The 22153-nt window shown below is 40.1% G+C and overlaps 1 protein-coding gene across 2 annotated transcripts in view; it reads left to right on the top strand.

Annotated features, from left to right (window-relative positions):
* The window catches only part of LOC135707171 (transcription factor E3-like), a 131601-nt gene that overhangs the window by 46273 nt on the left and 63175 nt on the right, over nucleotides 1-22153 (top strand). Inside the window, exon 2 of one of the 2 annotated variants that reach the window (XM_065228922.1) lies at nucleotides 14825-14867. The exons of the other annotated variant lie outside the window; for it this stretch is intronic. The gene's annotated coding sequence lies outside the window, so the exon portion shown is untranslated. The remainder of the gene's footprint in view (nucleotides 1-14824; nucleotides 14868-22153) is intronic. 2 annotated transcript variants of the gene reach the window in all.

Raw genomic sequence — 22153 nt, 5'->3', positions numbered from 1 at the left:
TCAAACTGTGTGGCTGTGTGTGTGTGTGTGTATGTGTGTGTGTATGCGCTATGTACCTTTGAAAATAGAATTGAAGCAGCTGAGACGAATAATTTGTCCCTTTTGTGTCCCCTAGTGGCTATAAACAGGGTCGATTAAACCAACTGCCGGTCACACAAATTCTCAAAAACGTACGTTACTCATGGACTGAGTAAAATTTTCATCGATTTTCCTCATATTCATATTCAAGCAGCAAGTTTACGAAAAAGCGAGGAAATTTTACTCAGTCTATGAGTAACCTATGTTTTTGTGATTTTGAGAAAAAAAACCGCTCAAGTTTGAGTCGATCTCATCGGCCGTGTAGCGGTTGAGTTGGGGAAATTAATTTTATTTGTTCGAAAATGGTCATTCCTTTTGAGCGAGGAGTGTAGCAGTACAATGTCTGGGAAATAGAGGCTTCTGGTGGCCAGTTGATTTTCTACGAGAAGGATTGACTTTCTTTATTCGGGAGATTTTCAGCCCGAGGCTGACAATGCATACGTTTTCGGATTTTTCGACAGATAATGCATAGGCTAACTGTCAAAAAACCTGAAAACGTATCCATTGTGCGCCGGCCTTGAGTATCTCATGAATCAAGTGGTACATGCCTTGGAGTGATTTTTAGTGGATTTTGATGCGAAGTATATATCAAGCCACACAATGCTGGAATAGGTTCTAAAGGGCGAACACGAAATTATTGCGACACATTCAACAGGGCATAACTTTTTTACCATTGGGTAAAAATCAACCAAATTTTGCACACTTTCTCATTGATGTGTATTGTGTACATGCTGTCAAACTCAAAGTCGTGTTTTTCGATTCAACGAAAATGGAGGTGAACCAACGCGAGTTGAGAGAACAAATTCTTTTCAAGCACCTGGAATTTCCTGACCTATCGCACCGGCAGTTGGGATAAATGTTGAACATTCACCATTCAACCGTTTCCAGAGTGTTGAAGCGATTCCAGGAGCGGTTGACGTTGGACCACGGAAAAGGAGCTGGAAGAAAACCGGGACCGGAGAACAAAAAGACGGAGGGAAAGGTGAAGCGGATGATTAAAGCAAATCCCAACGTCTCAAGCCGTGATTTGGCTAAAAAGATCGGCATGTCGCAGAGCTACGTCCAGAATGCAAAGAAGAGAGCTGGACTACATACATACAAGGTACAGAACTTCCCAAACCGCGATGAGCGGCAACAATCGACGGCTAAAACTCGGGACAGGAAGCTCTACGAGAAGATGCTGACAAAATATGGCTGCTGTGTGATGGACGACGAAACGTATATAAAAGCCGATTTTAAGCAAATTCCGGGGTTGGAGTTTTTCACCGGCAAGAGCAAGTTCGATGTGGACGACAAATTTAAGAAGAAGAAAATGTCGAAGTTCGCCTCTAAATATCTCATTTGGCAGGCCATCTGCTCTTGCGGACTGAGGAGTGAGCCTTTCGTGACAAAGGGCACAGTAAATGGCGAGATCTACAAATCTGAGTGCCTCGAGAAGCGCCTTTTGCCGTTCTTGCAGCAGCACGACGAAGATCTCTATTTTGGCCAGATTTGGCATCATGCCACTATTCTAAAAGTGTCCTGGAGTGGTATGAGGCCAATTCTGTCCATTTTGTTCCAAAGGACATGTCCGTAGCTGCGCCCGGTGGAGCAGTACTGGGCAATAATGAAGCGGGAACTTCGGAAGTGCAAGAAGACAGTCAAAGACGAGAAGGACATGTTAAGAAAATGAAAAAAAAAACTGAGAAACTGGTACCAGATGACACTGTAAAGACTTTGATGGAGGGCATCAAGCGAAAATGCGTTCAATTTTACACTCAAGGCTCCATCGATTCACTTTTCTTTTGATTTTTGAAGTAAATATATGTATAAAACTACCCTAAAATTTTGGTTTGATTCTAAACATTAAAAGAAAATTGGCATGACATTTTCGGTGTCGCAATAATTTCGTGTTCGCCCTTTATGTAATATTGACAGATTCTCTTCGTCGATTTTCTCTTTGCGTTCCCATAGCCACGAAAAAACATTTCCAGCTATTTTCAACTCACAGCTGGATGAAAGAAGCTAGTTTCACAGACAAACAGACATAACCCAACTAACAATTGTCACAATGTAAACGCTTTACTCATTTCGTTTATAAAGCCTCAAGCAGTATTCAAACGTTATACGATATCAGGCAACCTCTACTCAACCTCTATAATACAAGCAAATCTGGCGAACTTCGTCAGCTCTACTTATGGCTGTTGGGACAGGTTGGAACAAGCTCTTTTTGCTCTTCCATTTACGCTTCTAAACAGCTGTTATTCTGCTGTTTAGTTGTGTGCGAACTTGAAAGGCCTTTTTCCCGGGTATCCAATAATCACTACACAGCTTTCTCTTGAAGCCGGGTTAAATATTGTTTACGCTTTTTTGTTGGAGGAACTGATTGAGTTCATATTAATTGAAATAAGTGTTATGAGCACACCACCACACACCAAATTATTTACCTTGCACCTGAACCGGGAATCGAACTCGAGACGACCGCATTTAGCAAACCTAGACACTACCAACTTCGCTACGCCAACACTTTGAACTGACGTAAAATAATCTACATAACTTTCTTCAAAAATATCGCTGAGTAGAGGCTTTATAATAGTGCACATGAATTACTTTTCACGACTAGTTTGTACAGCTTTTAAAGGAGCAGAGTAAAAGCTGTAAAACTGCACACGTCTAAAAATAAACCTAGTTGACTGTAAAAATGCTTTCAAAGTAGCGCTAACCCAGTTTTTTAGCTGAGTACAGGTTGTTTACTTGTTGAAAAAGCACTTTTGACATTTATTTTATTCAGCAAGAATGGTTAGTTGTGTAAAAGTCATCAAATTAGTAATATATTCACTACATTAGCTTTGTTTTGCAGCTACAAGTTGAAAGTTGATTATTATTTGCATAGAAGTGACATTAGCGATAATTGGCAAATTGAATAATGGTTGTGAAAAAGTTGAGTAAACGCTCTGCAAAACTATTTTGCTAGCTACTGGTTGTAACTGTATCTGCAGCTGTTTTTCAGCTACTTCACAGCACAGTGCTGGAAAAGTTGGCTTATAAAGCTGAAAATGTTAGTTGGGAACTCTTTGTAGGAAATTCTTCAAAAAATATATTCAAGTGTATTGTGCATGCTCTATCATGCACATTCCCAAGTATTGTTTTGCAAATGGAGTATCCCTCGTTCATGAAATTTTGTCACTAGTTGCTTTTCCCTCGTTCTGTCAACGCGTCAGCTGTGTTGATAAAAACAAAACAGATGGAAGTCAGTGATGTCGGTTCTATGAAATTTTCCGTAGATCTATAGAATTGATTGAATTTGGCAGAAATACGGATGTGTAGTAGGAGAAATTCACTTTCACTTTCTTAGGGATTTGTTTTGCTTGTTTGGTGTGATTTTTTTTTGCTGGAAACAAGTTTTTAAATGTGATAATGCATCACTAACGAATGTCCTTTCTATCACCGCTCATCACTTTAATGTGTACATAGAAAACAATATGTATCAATCAATGTTACTAAAAGTGGATACAATATTACACTTATTAAAATGATTTGTTCACAAATTCTGTGTACATCGTACAGCGTAATCTCAACCTGTGAAAACTTACGATTTTAAATGGACTCACTACTTGACTAACCTATTGGTCCCAAGTACATCTATAAGCGTACGCCATTCTAGTCGAAATTCTAGCACTACACTATGATTTGCTATGAAAGTTAAAAGAGATAAAATTCGAGGTTATCAATATCGGGGTTCGATCAATGTTACTTTGCACTAACCTGGTCTGTATACATTAGTGATGTTTGACGCACGCACACTAGCGGAAGCATCGCCGTGTAAAGTTGTTTATTGTTTTCCTCTGACTAACCTTGAGTTTGACAGCGATTTGTTATGTATTTTCCATGGATTTTCACTAACACGCTCTCACATATCGCACCAATACAACCGTACGTGACAATCTCTATACCTGGAACGGGACTTGACAATCGGGTAGCGATTTTGAGCCGTTTTGCTGTCAAATCCGAGCCAGTTTCTGATTGGTCGATTTGATAGTAGCAATCGTGGAATAAAAAAGACAGAAGGATCGCATCAATCTGGCTGTCAGTGATGCCGTAATCAATGTTTACGTCAATGGTTTTTGTTAATTGTTTATATTTGCGAAAGGAAAGTTGAAAAATTGAATGCACTGCGTGTTTTAAGCGATGGATATGGTTGTTTTTGTTTTGTTTTGAGCAAAACTGATATACAAGCTGCTAAACTGCGGTAAAAACTCCGAATAAAATCCAAATTAAAATTGGTCAACTCCGTCAAACACCACGCACAACTTTCCGAAGGGCATTCTTCAAAAACATTAAGAAGAGTGAGAATTGTCAAAGGTCGTCCCGGGTCTATAAGGCTTGTACTCGAAAAAAAATGCATCATTTTTATCCGTGTGTAACTTTTTTATCCGTGGGTAAAAATTGATGAAAATCTGGATATAACTAGTTTGGAGTGAATTGTTTACATGTGCAAAATTTCATAACAATCGGTTCAGTGGTAATTGAGATGTCATCGAAACAAAAAGAAAATCGCCGGAGAATTTTGCGCGCCGTCATGGAAAATCCGACTGCGACCATGATATGGATCGGAAGACAACTGGGAATCACCAATCCAACTGTGTCTCGGGTGGTAAAATCATAGAGGTAACTCTAAGACCACTGCACACCAAATTTCTTAAATATTGTTCGGTACTTTTTTTGCTGGATTTGTTCGGTTAAATATGTTTTTTACCGAATGCTTTGTAATCAATATTATTTTACCAATTTTCCGCAATCATAACTGCTGAATTTCCGTAATTTGCAGAAATTTACCGAAAACTGTAAATCAAATTTGCTGATTGAAACTGTAAATGGTTGCGATTCCGCAATTCTGTAAAAATGTTAACGAATGTACTGTAAAATAATCTTTTACAAAAACAAACTGCAATAAAGTACAGCATTTCCGTAAAACTTACTGAACAGATTTGTAAACTTTGTACTGTCAAACACAACCTTTGCTGCCATTTCGATGTTGAGTGTTCTTCGGTTTTATGTTATGGAATGTAAGTACTTTACTTTTTTTTTTGCTAGATTGTGTTAAATTTACACCGAAAATTTAATTAGTTTTCATTTTTGGGTTTTCTTTCAGACGCCATGGACGTTAGGCAACTCAATATCCTCTTCAAAAGTGCTGAGTTCGGCTCAAAAGTCCACGGTTTGCTGAGTCCGGCTTCATTACTGTTTTTTTTATTATGTCCCATAAGCGAAGAAAATTTACCGAACGGATTGTAAATTGAAAAATTACCGAATGGATTACCGAAAGTTCAGCTGTTCCATATTCGGTAAAAATTTACAGTATACTGTAAAAAAATCTTAGTGTGTGGGTCCCGAAGAAAATCATTATTATTTTTGGCTCACTCAGTACCAGAACAACGATCCCAAGCAGTCCCAAGCTATTTCACTCACCCCTGCATGTTCTGCATGAATCCACACACCCCTGATGTTATCTGTCAAACTTTCATAGCGAATCAAAACAAACATAGTGTAGTAATAGAATTTCAACTAGAATAGGGTACGTTAATCGTTTGCTTGGGACCAATAGGCTACTAAAGTGGTGAGCCAATTTAAAATCGTTAGTTTCGTATTGATTGTTGGTAAAATCGTTTAAGGAGCCCCAGACGACCGAGCAGTGGGCTGGAAGTGGAAGAAAATCGAAGACAGCTGACCCTGTGAAGTCCCGGAAGGTGTTGGATTATTTCAAGCGTAATCCGAACCTTTCGATTCGCGACGCGATTCTGAAGGAAAAGTGTTCCGCCTGGGTCATTCAGCAAACCATGAAACGAGCTGGGCTTCGTGTATTCAAGGTCCAGAAGGCACCGAACCGGCGTGATCAACAAAACACGGCAGCCAAATCCCGCGCAAGGAAGCTGTATCGAGAGTGGTTAACGAAACCGATGTGTGTGGTTATGGATGACGAAACCTACATCAAGGCAGACGCAAAGCAGATACCGGGGCTGGAGTTCTACGTTGCCAAATCACGGTGTGATGTTCCGGAAGACATAAGGAAGAAGAAAGTGGCAAATTCGCCAAAAAATACTTGCTCTGGCAGGCCATATGCCAATCCGGTAAACTGAGTAAACCGTACATCACAATGGGTACCATCAACAGCGAAATTTACCGCACCAAGTGCCTCCAGAAGCGTCTGTATTGTCCCACGGAGGCGAGACATTATTTTGGCCGGACCTGGCATCATGCCATTACGTGCGATCGACGTTGGATTGGTACAGAGACAATAACGTTGTTTTTGTACCAAAAACCGCCAACCCCCCAAATTCACCAGGGATTCGTCCGGTGGAAAGATTTTGGGCCATAATGAAGGCCAAAGCTCGAAAATCGTCCAAGGTGTTTAAGAACGAGCTGGAGTTGAAGAAAGAATGCATGAAAGTGACCAAAAAGGTCGGCTCCACCATTGCACAAAATGTAATGAGGGGTCTTAAGGGAAAGGTGCGGGCTTTCAACGATGGAAAGGAAATTGAATAAAGTAATTATGCCGAAACATAATCCATATGTATTAGTTCATTCCCTGAAAGTTTCAAGAAAATCCGACTTAAAATAAATTTTTGGCGAACACTTTTGCCTGGTGCATTTTTTTTTCGAGTTCAGGCCTTACAAGGCGTGGAGATCTAGCACTGACGTATGTGTTGGTAGAGGGAAAAATGTAAACATTGCGGGAGACGATGGTGACGACGTCATAGCACTCGAAAGCAAATTTACGAAATAAGAAGTAAAACAAATCCTTCTTATTTTTACATGACGATTTTGCTTGATTGTATTCTTTTGTATAGTCACCGGAAAATATCAGCTGGCGATTTGTTTTCTTATGATAACTCCTTGCTTGAAAACAGGCAAAAACTCACAAACAGGCTGCTTTTCCATGGTATACACGGTGATAATTCAATAATCAATAAATTATCTCAACATTTAGTTCCAGACCATTCATAAATTTTGGTTACAAACATACATAATCCATACTAAATTTCCTATACAAATGCCGATAGAAACAAACGTTATGACGACCTACAATTCCACACCTTGTATAGACCAGGTTGACTTTGCACCAGTCAGATGGCATAATCATTAGCAAATTGATATTTTTCCGCTATCATACGCTTTCAGTTTCACGCATGATAATGGAGCAAACAATCATGCTTGATATTGATTTTACAATCTCCTTTGATATTGCGAGATCATTCACAACGGGTATAGTTGAAGCTGAGAGTTGAATCGACGCAAAAATGATTCCGTTGTACCTCTTTTTTTTTAGAAAGAGAAGATATGATAACGCCATATCTTTTGGCCCATGGCAGACATGAAGCGACTGCTGCCACCCATTATGGAGGTTTCGGTTGCGTTCGGGTGTAAGGAAAAAAATCATGAACCTCAATCTAATCCGAGGGGGGCGACACATCTAAATCTCAATTCTAGATGCTCAAAAAATCTCACACTAGCGAATAAATCTTCGAAAAATCTTCATACATTTCTCGCATCTACTTGCATCGCGCATCATCTTTTTGCAGGAAATCTTCAAAATCGTGATAAATCTTCTTTCTATCTACTCAGCGTATGCGCAGCTAGCCACATCAAAACACAATATTTCCTGCATCGTAGATAGAGTCGTCCCCCTCGATCTAATCACAGTTTGGTGAAATTTTCAGTTGGTGAGTTTTTTTTGGCATGCTATTTCGTCCTGCGATATCACATCGTACAATATCAACCGCAAATCAAGCGGTACCTTGTTCTTTGGTGGGATTTGATTTTTTGATATTTTACACTACTTTGCATCTTGCATTGTTCGGGTTACTACACACTTAAATTTTTTCTCCGATATTCAAACAGCCGAGTAGTTCTGCAATTTATTTTGCTGAGATTCGGTAAAACAATTGCCGAGACTCAGCTAACACACAAAAAATTGCTGAGATCTTAGCTAACAAACACATATTTTGCAGAGATATCAGCAAAAGTAAATGCCGAGGTAATTGGCTGTTGGATATTTTACCGAGCTAGATTAAGTGTGTATAATGTGATTTTGGTTAAGATAAAATCGAATTCACCATTATCCTCGCCCGTGCCTGTGTTTGCCAGTTTCAGAGGCAATCAAAAGAAAACGGTGAAAACATGGCCGGTAACGGACCAAACCAAACATGCACACATGCATGCATATGTAAATTCCACCCACCCGCATCGGAGTCCCGGGCATGTATGCATATTGCATATTCATTAGCGAAAAGTTTTCAACTCTGTTAAATGGGTATAGTAAGTGATTTACGAGAGCTTTTTCCTGCTTCTCGCCCACGTTGCAGTAGCTTGTCTTCATATTCTGCTCTGTAGCTACACCAAGTACCGTATGCGTGATAATGTTTGCACCATTGAGCAATGTCAAAATTTAAAAAAATCGAGTTTTCGAGTTTTTTTTATTTATTCAAAGGGGGGATGTTTCTCAGAGTCTTAAACTATGTTAATCATCGATCGAGTTTGCACTTGCTGCAATTACGGCCTCCACACGCTTCCGGAATGCACGGCAGGTTCTAATAATGTAGTCTGGATCCATTTCTCTCCAGGTACGGGTCAATGTTTGTCTGTGGCTTGCTGTACTCGGGTGACGTTTAGAACAGGCCTTGGCCTTCATGTCGCGCCATATTGAGTAATCCAGCGGATTACGATCGGGGCTGGATGGCGGCCACATATCCTTCGCCCAGAACGGAAGATGTTCCAGCAACCACTTCTGAGTGCGGTTCGAGGTGTGGCACGAACCTCATCTTGTTGAAATATAACATTTGGCTTCGGACTGTACTGTTCTTTGATCCACGGAAGAACATACTTACTTAAAATCCCGATGTAGACCTCCGTGTTGTCCTTGTCGTCTTCTGGAATGAACACCGGGTTCATTTTTTTTTGCCATCGGAAGCCACCAATCCAAACACCATAACGCTAGCAAGATGCTTGGTCAGATAAACGTTCTTGTACTCGTCGGCCACGTCTTTTGCCCGGAAGAGAACTAATATACCGGTCGGTTCTGGAATTTGATACGGGATCGCCGGTAAACATGCTCTCGTCGGTGAACAGGATTACCGGATTTTTTCGCTTAAGGAAGTTCAAGATTTTCTTGCACCGTTCGACTCGTAGCTCCCGGATGCGGTTGGTAATCATGTGAGTTTTTTTTTCGTGCCCTCGACTTCGTCCCGCAATCTTTCTTTACGTTCTTCCGTGCCGTAAAGTCACTGATCCCATGTTCCTTTGCCATTTTCCTTATTTCCGTACTGGATTCACCCAAATCTTCCTTTTGATAGCAGCGATAACCCTCGGAACCCGAGCTGACCTCGGACGACCTGTGGCCACCTTCACGGATAGTTGTCGTTTCTTTTCTCGGTCTTAAACCCTTTTGACGGTCCACCGGGACACTCCCACGGCGATTAAAATGTCTTTTTGCGACATTTGCGCGTGGGACAAATCGCGAATACGCTGCCACTTCGTCATGGTGTAACTGTCAAACTAAGTAAATCATTTTCTTTTATACACAGCCTACTACGGTATGAGCTATAGGTTACGTGCATGCAAAGAAAACCAAGGCATTCTATGCACAGGTGAAACGGGAACCTTATTTGTACGATGGTGCAAACATTATCACGCATACGGTATGTTGGATCATGTAAGCATCGAATACTGGTTCCAGATGTGAATCCAAGGATGTGAATCGATTTTGGCATGTCCTTTAATGTGATTTCTTGTAGAGTCCACAAATGGCCGCTATACATGAACTTTCACTTCGAATTTTCAATTACACAAATCTCGGAAATCAGAGCCCAATTTCACCTGAAATTGCTACTTCATGTATGCTGCAGTGCAGCAAACGTGGAGTAACAATTTGAATGTTGCACATGTCGTAGAAGCTTATATTTGTGCACTTAATGTTTCTAAGTGGTTCCGAAAATAAGGATGTCACAGCAAATCACCTTAAGAGCCTCCGGTAGTCGTTCTTCAGAAACTCTTGAGCGAGAAAGCTAAATGTGAATTGCGCGGTAGGAACGGTCATGTACGATGTATTGTTTACTCTGAGCTTTCGCGGAGCACCGAATTACCCTAATAAAAATACCATTAACGAACGATAACCCAAATGGAAGAACTATTCCACATGGATGATACACGTCGTTAAGCAAAATAACCATTCAAAATTTATTATGGTAGGACAAAGCGCATCGCAGACGACACGGTAGCAACTGTTAATAAGTAACTGACCCTGAAATGCGTGACTTTGACACTGCTACTGTTAAGTTGTCGAGAATGTGTTTGCTCCTACCGTAGGGTCTATTGCAGGTTAATTTCCTACTCGGAAGTTGGAATTTGAGGCCTTTGCACTTTTATCATTTCAAGCTTTTGTCACTCGACTTTTTGTCATTCGACGTTTTGTCCCACAAACTGATATTTGACTCAAGTTAGATTATGAGTACTCCTCGCACCCTTAACATGTCCAGATGTGACAATGTAGTTTTGGACACTCAATAATTCAATATGATCAACAATGATATTTTTATTGAATGCTGATTTTATGTGTCCAAATACCATCAGCTTAAGTGATATTCTTTCCAAGCTTTTTGCGTCCAAATTGGTAAAGTGGTTGCTGAGAAATCAATCTTATCATTTTTGTCACATTAGTCACTCCCCCGCGGGTGCCCGAAACATATCCAGATGTGGACAACGGGGTCCTGGGCACTCATTTTAACTTTCATTGAACTTGTTTTTGAACCCTCATGTAATTTGATGTGTCACATCATGGGTTTGGCACGCTTTAGGTTCATTCTAGTCTCGTAGCCCGTATTCACCGGAACATGTTCCGGCCAAATCTCTGGAACCAGTTGACCGATTCCAACAATATTCAAGTCTATGCTTGCCATAAATTGGCTTTAACTAAAAAACTACGCCATTTATAACAAAACTCTTGCCTGCATTGAATAGCTTATAGCTTGGGTGTTAATTAACGACCCAACATGATGTGTTTCGTACAAAATTGCGACAAAACTAAGCAAGATAGAAAATTAGTGTCAAAGAAAGAGTTGTAGAGCGCATTAAGAGGCATCTTTTGTTTACACAAAGCAATACACTGTATTACGCATTTTTCGAAATAATAAGGGAAAACCCGTAGGAAAACACAAGTTTTAGACTCGTTTACCCCTAAAATGTGTCTAAATGCAGCTTACTTAAAGTAAAAACAACACTATTAAGTAGGAAATTTACCAAGCTGTTCAATGTTGGCAAGAGTTTTGTGCTAAATGGCATTGTTTTTGAGTTAGAACCAATTTATGGCAAGCATAGACCAAAACAGAAAAAAAGTTCAATAACTCAGTAATCTTTGAGATCTGATCATATGCGTAGAACAATTTCTTACTTCAAATATGATCTTCTATCGCCCCTTAAATTATTTGCACTAAGGATCCGAACACCCTGTATAATGCTTTTGTTTCACTGTAGCTTTGTGTGGGCGATTATCCAAGGAAGAGAATCGGCCCTCTACCAATGGGTACTCTGTTTTGTGTTTCGGTTTTAACCGTTTGAAATCGGCTTTTATTTTATTATGGATACGGGATTGCGACTTTCGATCGTTCGGGTGTAACTGGGTGGTGGTGAGAGGCAGCATCGATGAACACAACCACCAGTAGGGAATAGCTTTTCTCTGCACTAAATGCATCCTCTTGCTGCTTGGTGACAACAACGCTGAAAAAGCAGAACAGTTTCGTCGCATTCTTCAGTGTCACAATTTTCACATCCGCTGATGTAAACAACTTAATAATTTCGTCCCGTTTCTTCTCGTTCAGTTCGTGGCCACTTTAAACGTGCATCCACGTTGTCCCGGTTCGCTGCCAGGTATCCATAGTTGATCTTCGCAGCCGATTTTGATCGCCGGAAGAGTTCAAGCGATTGCAACAGCAGCAGCTTACCCCAGCGACTGTGGATTAAAATTCAATCAGATGCGTTGCGATATTGCTTTCAACGAAGCCTTTTCCAATCCCCTATACATGTACTTTCACTTCGGTCGGAGGAACTCGATCACCTGCTCGCCTTCTGGGCCAGTTTGTCTGGTATCTGGTAGTTTGTCATGCCGGTCTCTGGATCATCGCTTTGGTTCTCTTATTGGTTCGGAGTCCACTGCTTGGTATGTTGTTCCTTCTCCATAAAAACAAAACATTTAAACTGTCAGATTAACCGGTTTGCCATTAATGCCATCATTCACAAACAAACCGTGTCAATCTGATGACTGGCACTCTCGACACTGCCAGCACAGCTGCGGCACACTAATAAAACAGTTGGCCCAACATGAATGTGTAGAGTGACCACTAGACTGATGCAAATTTTGACATTTTCGCTCCATAGTGCTCAAACGGTTCCAAATCGGGTCCTGATTAGTCTCCCAAAATTTGAACTCATTCGATAAGAAACTGACTTGGCACAAACCATTTGAAGTTTATATGGAAATTACTATAGGAAAACCAAATGTTTTGTTCATATCCATGTAATAATTTATCATATCGCTCTGCTTTAAAAAATGATAACTGAGCTCGTTGAAAATTTTCTCAGCTACAACTTTGTCCTGAACCACTTTTCAATATAATGTAAGCATCAAAAGTTATCAATAATTCAAGCCACTAATGTCTTACGATTATGCTCAATCAACTGTTCAGCAGGCAACATTGGTGTTTCTGGCGCTTGGAATAGAGCACAAAAATCATGGCTACTATGTCACACTGCAAGATACAGTGTTGCTCACAAAACAGCTGCTTGATCATGCCATAAGATTATCAATCTCTTAAACAATTAATAACTATTTAATTTGACGTTTGGCTCAACAACTATATTCTGCTAAATTGAAGCTGAGAAAATTTTCCATAAGTATCGCTTTTGAATTTTTGAACAGTGTAATATGGAAAAAGGTAAGAAGACAATGAACACAAAGTTTGGATTTCCCATAGTAATTTCCATATAAACTTCAAATGGTTTGTGCCAAGTCAGTTTCTTTTCAAATGAGTTCAAATTTTGGGAGACTAATCAGGACCCGATTTGGAACCGTTTGAGCACTGTGGAGCGAAAATGTCAAAATTTGCATCAGTCTAGTGACCACCCCTTGACGGAGTAGCAACTACAATACTACGGTATTATCTAAAAATAAAATAAGATGGATTCCGTCACGTGTAAAGTTAGTTATTTCTAAGTGTGTAAGTAAGAAGTTTCTTTTTGGATTTTTCCATCCCAGCTTCTCCTTTGTTAGATTTTTTTTCAGATTTATATGTTCTGTATTCTTCATGTTTACGTGAGGTAGTTACCTCTATGGTATTTCTGCGATCCCGTCCCTCGTTTATATGAAAACGTAAGAAAAGTTGCGTGTGTGTGTGTGTGTGTGTGTGTGTGTGTGTGTGTGTGTGTGTGTGTGTGTGTGTGTGTGTGTGTGTGTGTGTGTTTGTGTTTGTGTGTGTATTCCCTCTAACCCCCACTGACTGGCACTGTTATTATGGAAGAACTCTCTCTACAATGTCGCATTTATGGTCATTGTAGACAGCTTTAGTCCGGGAGTTAGAAGGTGATAGCTCTATTGCACATCCAGCAACCCATTTCAGAATGTCTGGAGAGTCACGCCCATTCCAAACTTACTTTCACTTACAATAAGCCCCGTATGTATGCATCACCGTTATCAAATGGATATTGGTATTACATACACGCTTCCAGGTTCGAAATCAATACTTTCAAACCTGGCACGTATTAAGTTTATGTTTTTTTTTTTTTAATTGTGAAATGTGTTTGGACTGGTCTCACCATGTAAATTTGATCCTCCAATCCATAGGTAATATTGATTTTCTCTAAGCTTTGCATCTCATTTGTCGTAATACTTCCTTTAACGAACACAAATTTTCTTGCATTGTTATGGTCATCTGGGAGGAGGTTTGCGTCTAGTGCTTTCCCCAGGAACAGTTCGCGACCACCAACTGGCATCTTTCATATTGCTAGCAATCTCCGACACCGGTGAGAGACCAGCAGCCGAGAACTTTTGCAAGCGGAAAACTTGCTGATTCACGGCAACGTCGGTCACCGAATCACCACCAAAACTCGCGACGGACACATTATCAACACGTTCCCGGGTAATTCACCAACCGGACCGATCTCTCAATAGAACTACACGCCGAAAGTATAGCTTCCGAACTCGGAGAACCGGGCTCCCGGGAGGCAATGAAAATCGACACCGAACAATGGAACTGAATCTGCGTTGTATATTTTGGAGGTTAGATTCAAGGCCAACCGAGCTTCTCAAGGCAAAACGCGATATATCACTAAATGATAACTTTATGAACACTTGAAACTCAATTTCAGCACACAAGTTAACAAATTTAAAGTCAAAATGTGTTTAATTCGCTTACGAAAAATACGCAGCAAAAGAAAAACACGTCAAATTTCAAGCGCGGCCTACTGCGATGTATCATATGAAAACGTAAGAAAAGTTACTTTTAAATTATATGGTAATTATTGCATGGTCCCCTACCATAGTTATCAATTCAGCAATAATTACCATTTTTTGCAAAGAATTATATTTTGGGCTATGAATCAAACAAGAAGAAGATCTATTTGATTGAAAATACTTTTATAGGATGAAAACCAAGTTAAAAAAAAAAACAACGAGATGATCCTGCACAGTTAATTTATTGATTTTTTTTTTCTTTTATTACAGACATTCTATAAAAAAACATCAACAACAAAAAGAAGCTTCGCAGGTAAGATACCTTTATAATTCAACTTTATAACTTTTTGGCATTCTCATATAATTAGGTGTACCGAAAGGATATTATATCACTTGAACAACACATTTTTGACCCTAAGGCCAGTCAAGTTTCATATAGCTCTATAAGATTGGAAAATGTATTTGCATGTCTTCTTCTTCTTGTTCGCATTGCAAGCTTATTGCTTAGCGCATATTAGCTTATTGCGTGCTCTCAACTTAGTGTTCTAAATGCACTTCCACAGTTATTAATTGAGAGCTTTCGATGCCAATGCCAATACCAATGCATGAATTTGTATATTGTGTGGCAAGCACAATGATACTCTATGCCCAGGGAAGTCGAGAAAATTTCCAACCCGAAAGATTCCCTCGACCGAACCGGGAATCGAACCCGCCGCCTCCGGTTTGGTAATACCGTGCCTTTACTGACTAGGCTATGAGGCCCCCTATGTATTTGTATGTGTGAATCTAATTTTAATCTTTACTGAACTCAATAGCATTGCGTTTATATCAAACTAATACAATCGTACCTATTTTCTTTGCTCCCGTTGACATGTGGACTATGTCGCATGCTACTGAGTAGCTAAATTACTCCGACGGCGTTCGAAAGTCGAGGAATTTCCACCTTCATTTGCCACACACTGGACTGGTCAAACTCAGCGGCCATTTTTTCCAACATCGAACCAGCTGTGCAGCGTCCTGATTCGTCTTTCCAGATTTCTTTAATTACCGCTTGATAATTGCCCAATACTTTTCGAATGGGCGGAATTCCGGGTAGTTGGGTGGATTGATCTCCTTATCGACGAAATCCACCTTATTGTCTCGGTACTACTGTAGCACCTTCCGGCTGTAATGGCAGCTTGTCAAATCTGGCCACACCTTCACTGAACCTGGAGCCTTAATGAAAAGTAGTATACATTTCTCCAGGCACTCTTACCAACAGTCAATACGAAACTATCGATTTGAAATTGGCTCACTATTTGACTAGCCTATTGGTCCCAAGCAAATCGATTAACGTACCCCATTCGAGTCAAAATTCGAGAACTGCAATGTGTTTGTTTTGATTTGCTATGAAAGTTTGACAGGCAAAAGGAGGGGTTAGTGGAATTTCCTATGTTTCGAGGGGTGAATCGATTAGCTTGGGACCGAAGATAGTACCAGAGCTGAGCCAAAAAGTAGAGCTCGTTTCTTCTGGACCTACTAGTCTTAGAGTTACCTCTATGCTCTTACTGCTTATACAGCTTCGAGCCCAGCGTTTTGTTGGTGATGAAAAGCTTGGTTTATGGGTGAATTTATCGGTAAAAACAAACTTGAATTCGCTTGAGACATTGGCACCGTGATGTGCCAGATAAAACTTTTGCCGGGAACGTACCTGAAATCCATTTTGACATAGATTTTCGAATTGACCATGTCGGGTTTTCGACGTGGGTGTGCAGGCTCAATTTTCTTTTCTCATCGTCCATCCAAAACTTTCATCACGTGTACTTTAAAATCGCTGTCAAAACAGTCCAAATCCGACCACTAGAGGTGTAGCGATAGAATAAATAAAGTGTCCCGATTCTAAGTGAACCAGACTTTAGCTTCTAAATAAAAAGCTAATATGGCTCAATACGGCGGGCTGGTAGACTGAAGTTGCCTCCGTAACATTCGTAGAATGCACTGAAGAACAGGTTCGACCGTAAGCATTATCTTATACGGAACCACTTCCAAGATTCCAATTCTGCTGGAATTCTTTTGTAACTTCCTTTTGAAAGTACTGGAAGCCTTGATTCTTTTCCATTAATCGTGTCGAAAAAAAGTTATAGTTACGTGGGTTATTCACAATTTTGACTAGTTGGAACAGAGTACTTTTTTTCCTTGATTTTTTTTTCCGTTGATCTTATTTTCCGTGCTGAGCACCAATGCTACCGACGCCAGGGAGGCACCTGGATCCTACCGACCCATCAGCTCATGAACCGGGGACCAACGGCTTTACTTCCCTTCCGAAGGAAGGCGTGATCAGAGATGTTATGCATCAGAACATCCCGGCGGCGCCGACTGGGATTAAACCCAGGCCTGCTGGGATGAGATGTTATCACGCTTCTGAAGCAGTAGGTATCTTTTTTTCATTCGCGTTGTTTTCAACACGGCGAATGAGAACGACTCAAATTTGAGTTTAGTTCACTCATAATCGCCAAAAGTGCAGGAACTCAGCGATGAGTTAATTTGCCTCATGTTATCCCAGGATTTTCCAGGGAAAAAATCCCGAATTTGAGAAAAGTGAAGATTGGATTCACTCAGTCTATTGGTACTACTCCGAGACTGAATAAAATTTTCGTCAATTTCCTCACTTTCCGGCAGATTTTTTAGGTTTTCCACAGGAAACCATGAGACAAATTTTACTCATCGCTGAGTTCCTGCACTTTTGGCGATTATGAGTGAACTAAACTCAAATTTGGGTTGTTCTCATTCGCCGTGAAATATCAAAACGTCATGATGATCTTAGATTTGTCAGTGATGTAAATATTTACACGTCGTGCACTGAAGAATTGTCGAGATTTGGAAAACGACGGAGGCGAATCGGAACGAGGTGCAGTTATCCTCGATGGTAAAAATTGATAAATTTGGCTAATTAACGTCAGCTTCATGAACTTCGCGAAGTACACGTGTTAAGCCAACCAGAGGAATTGAATGTTGTGAGTAACATGCAAACGCCATGCAAGAGGTAGTTCGGAGATCATTTGGCTACTTATTGGCAATGTCCTGCCCGAAACTCGCGCTACAACCTATGCAGAAAGCTGAGAAATTATGCACGGTGCTGCCGTGAATCACGGCGTGAACATACCAATTGGAGCGGAGAGACAGGAATGGCCGAGATGACTGGAAGAAACTTGTACGTGAATTGTTTCATCTCACTGGAAAGTGAAGCGTGGAAGGTTCTATTGGCGGAGTGAACATCAAGTTTGTTGTGGACACCGGAACTGATGAGCACGTGCTAAGTGAAGAAGATTGGAAAACGCAAAAACGGGTTGGTTTCATTGATCAGTTCACGAAGATTTGCCGCACTCTTCTCTCACCCGTAAGTTTTGTCAGTTTTGGGTGGTTTGTTTTGGCTCCCATTCGTTACTATCTCTTTTACTCAGAAGCAAAATGATAGGGAGCAAAAAGTGAGGTTAGGGACCGTGCACTGATCTATTGCGTTTGATGTGAGAAAGCGCAGTGACAAGGTGTTTCAAGCTTATGGATCGCAAAAGCCTCTAACGGTACTCGGTGAAGTAGACGTGGAAATCAAAATTGGTGATGCCAGCTATAGTACGACCTTTTTCGTGATTCGAGATGGAAAATGCTCACTGCTGTGTGGACATTCTGCAAAAAAACTGGGGGTGGTCAAGTTTCAACATACGTTGTCTACTGAGGAATTCCCTTACATCAGCGGTAAGAAGTCTGCATTTTAATAATTTATCACGGTAACTATTCCATTTCGAATGCACTAAGTATATATTCTTAAATATTTAGAAATGTATACATCCATAAAAATAGATAAGTCTGTCCCTACAGTATTTAAGACAAGCTTACCGGCGTATTCCCGTTCCTCTTGAAGAGCTAACGCTTATCAAATTGAAAGAGTTAGACAGTCAGGGTATCGTTAAGAGAGTTTACGAAGCATCATAATGGGTATCTCCTATGCTTGTAAAATGGAAAAGTTCAGATGAAGTTAGAATAATCATTGATTTATGTGAAGCGAATAAAGCAATCGTTAGAGAGGTTCATCCACTATCCACAATGGAGCAAATGATTTGTAAGCTGAAGGGCAGTGTACGGTTTTCACTAAGCTTGACATAAAACAAGCATTTCACCAGTTTTTGCTCAGAGAAGATTGCAGATGTACCACGACATTAATCTCATCCCTTGGATTAATGCGATATAAGTGACTAGTATTTGGCTTATCAGCAGCTTATCGGAGCTATGTTCCAGAAAAGCATGGACACCATTCTTGGTGATTTTCCTTGGATAATTGTTTTCATCGATGATATTATAATTTTTGCTCCCAATATTTATATTAGGGTAGAGAACTACTTCGGCCTAATGACCCATTTTGGGCCTATCAAGCAGAAAACTTCAAGTAAATCCATGATTTCAGAGTTAACAAGTCAATTATGCGTTTGGTACACTACATTTTTTAATAAGCTACCGAGTCAATGAGAACGCGTGATATGAAGGTTTCCTCCCATTATTCCCAAAAACAAAAGAAGCGCTCCGACCGAATCATTTTTTATCTTCATCCGATAGGCCGAAGTGAATTCATTGGCGTTTCAATGTCGTTTCAATGCGTTAGGCCGAGTTTAGAATCCGCAGGTCGAGTTTGGCGTCAAAAAGCAGTGTTAGATTTTTGACAATATCTCAACGATGGGTTTCTCTTGATCAAATCTTACGGTACATACGGAAAGGTTAATAAATTTGGAAGCCATCAGTAATAATAACATTCCGTTTGGTGCTAAACTGCGCAAGATTAAGAAAGACTACGTGCGGGTTGTGCTTAATAGGCCGGAAATGGGGTAGTTAACCCTATACAAAATAAAATTAACTTAATTATTATTTTGGTTAAAAGGCGCCTTAAGGAGAAAAATGTCCTTCTATATGAGGTTAAAGGCTGACTAAAAGTAACTTGGTACGCTCCTCGCGCGCCACTAACAGGCATCTAGTGTTGGGAATCGAAAATCTTTTACAGTGGTTTGTTTACACTTCTATAGAGAACAACTGGTGCAAGTTTGATAGAAGTAGTCGATCGCGTTCAGAAATAACGTCAAATGGAACTCGAAAGAAGAAAAAATATTGTGCACATACACCTGGAAAATCCGAAGTGATCCGGTTCTAAACTGGCTGCAGTGCCGAAAACAAAAGTTTGTCGAGCGCTCAAAACCTACATGCAAACCCTGAGTGTGCGGACCTACGTAAAAATTGGAACCAGGGATCGTCAGCTGTGCAGCAAGGTGTTGAGGTGCGTTAAAGCCAACGCCGGTCTTTCGATCTGAGATGTGGCTAGAATGTACAACGCCAACTTACAAACGGTGTGGAACATCCTTGCCAGGGAATGATACAAGTCGTACAAATTCAGTAAACATCCGAACCGGTACATGAAGCAGAATTCCTTGGCCAAAGAGCGTGCAAGGCTCTTGCACGACCGTGTTATGTCGAGGTAGCTATAAGACTAGAAGGTCCCGAAGAAACGTGCTCAACTTTTTGGCTCAGCTCTGGTGCTCTCTTCGATCTCAAGCTAATCGATTCACCCCTCGAAACATAGGAAAATCCACTAATCCCTCATTTTATCTGTCAAACTTTCATAATGAATCAAAACAAACATAGTGTAGTACTAGAATTTCGTTTGCTTGGGACCACTTGGCTAGTCAAGTAGTGAGCCAATTTAAAATCGTTAGTTTCGTATTGATTGTTGGCTGCAATTTGATCGATGATGGAACATACGTCAAAGTCGATCAAACGTTTTACATCGCGACTGGACGTGGGGATGTGCCGGAAAGATTCAAGTTCGTGAAGTAATGAAATTGGGTTGTTAGCGGAATGCTAAAATTAAACAGCAAAAAAGAGTTATCTTCCATTTAATTCCACTTAATTAATTTTGGTATCCATGACAGATACGTATTTCGACTACAATGTGCAGTCTTCATCAGTGTCATTCCCACTAAAGAACTTATCAAAATCTAACCCCCTTAAGTACTCATCCCCTAGGTATAAAAGTCAAGATCACAGGTATGAAAATGAAACTACAATGTGCTGAATCGGAACCTACCTAACTAATAAAAACCAAAGATTTAAGTAAACTAAAGGAGAAAAATCTATTCAACTCTCTAATAAGGAAAATCCCAAAGGCTTGGTAGCCATCATAATGAAGTAATGAAATTGGGTTGTTAGCGGAATGCTTAAATAAAACAGTGGGAATGACACTGATGAAGACTGCACATTGTAGTCGAAATACGTATCTGTCATGGATACTAAAATTAATTAAGTGGAATTAAATGGAAGATAACCCTTTTTTGCTGTTTTATTCAAGTTCGTGTTTGCCGCAAGTTCGCGAAGAAGGCCATGTTTTGGCAAGCGATTTGCAGTTATGGTCTGAAAACAGAACCATTCGTCACATCCTCGATGATGACATCCCAAGTTTACATCGAAGAATGCCTGAAAAAGCGTGTATTGCCATTCATCCGCAAGCATAGGGGCAAAGTCATCTTTTGGCCCGATTTGGCCAGCCGCCACTACTCCAATGTGGTTCTGGAGTGGCATGCTGCCAACAAGATCGATTTTGTCCCCAAGCTAATGAATCCTCCGAATTGCCCGGAATTTCGACCAATCGAAAAATACTGTGCAATTTCAGAGCAGCAACTTCGACGAAGCGGCGGGGCAGTCAAGGATATCCAGCAAATGCGGGCAAAATGGTAGAAATGCGCTGATTCCTAGTCCGTTTCGACTGTGCGGGCACTGATGGGCTTCATCAAGAGGAAGGTTGGAGATTTCGTTCATACTGGAGAAATGTAACCATCTTATGCTGTAGCTGTGAAGTTTTAATAAAATTTCTGTAAAGCACTCATTAATAGACTTTTCAAACTTATTGAATCACGAATTACAGGTCTTTTTGTGCGTACCAATTTACTTTGAGTCAGCCTTTAAGACAGTAGAAATCGCAAATCAGATAGATTTTCTAGGTTTTCATCTATCATCTGAGGGGGTAAAGGTATCGAACGAAACTTTACAAGCTATCACCAACTGTGCCAATATGGTATTGTTGTTGCACTACCAGCAAAAAAGCACTTCAAAGGATTCAGAACAAAGTTCTGAAAATGATTTTGAAGTTGCCTCCCTGGTACAGTACTACCGAAGTACATAGAATTTCATATGTTGAGACTTTAGAACAAATGTCCAACAAAATAATTAATAATTTCAGGCAAAAATCGTTGCAATCCTCAATTGCAACGATTAATTCCTTTTATACTTAGATAAGATTTAGTTTTAGTTTTTAATTTTAAGATTTCAATTGTTATACTGACATGCAGGTTTAAAAAACCTGTTTAAACTACTGAATTGCCAAGACAGGAACAATGTAAAAACACTTAGCTATATATCATAACAATTAAGGCTGATAAGTTACTGTAGTAAATGGAGCACCTAGGTTAAAATGAAATGTAATTTATGTTGAATTTGGAACAAATAAAGAGTAAAAAAAACAAGCTATCACCAAATTTCGTCAATCCAAATCAACAGTAGAACTTACAATTTGTTTTTGGTTTAGTT

The sequence above is a fragment of the Ochlerotatus camptorhynchus genome, unplaced genomic scaffold (assembly GCF_037179485.1).
Source record: "Ochlerotatus camptorhynchus isolate MF236.1 unplaced genomic scaffold, CSIRO-AGI_Acam_v1.1 ptg000304l, whole genome shotgun sequence".
NCBI classification, from domain to species: Eukaryota; Metazoa; Arthropoda; class Insecta; order Diptera; family Culicidae; genus Ochlerotatus; species Ochlerotatus camptorhynchus.
This window is presented reverse-complemented; position numbering and strand designations above follow the sequence as displayed.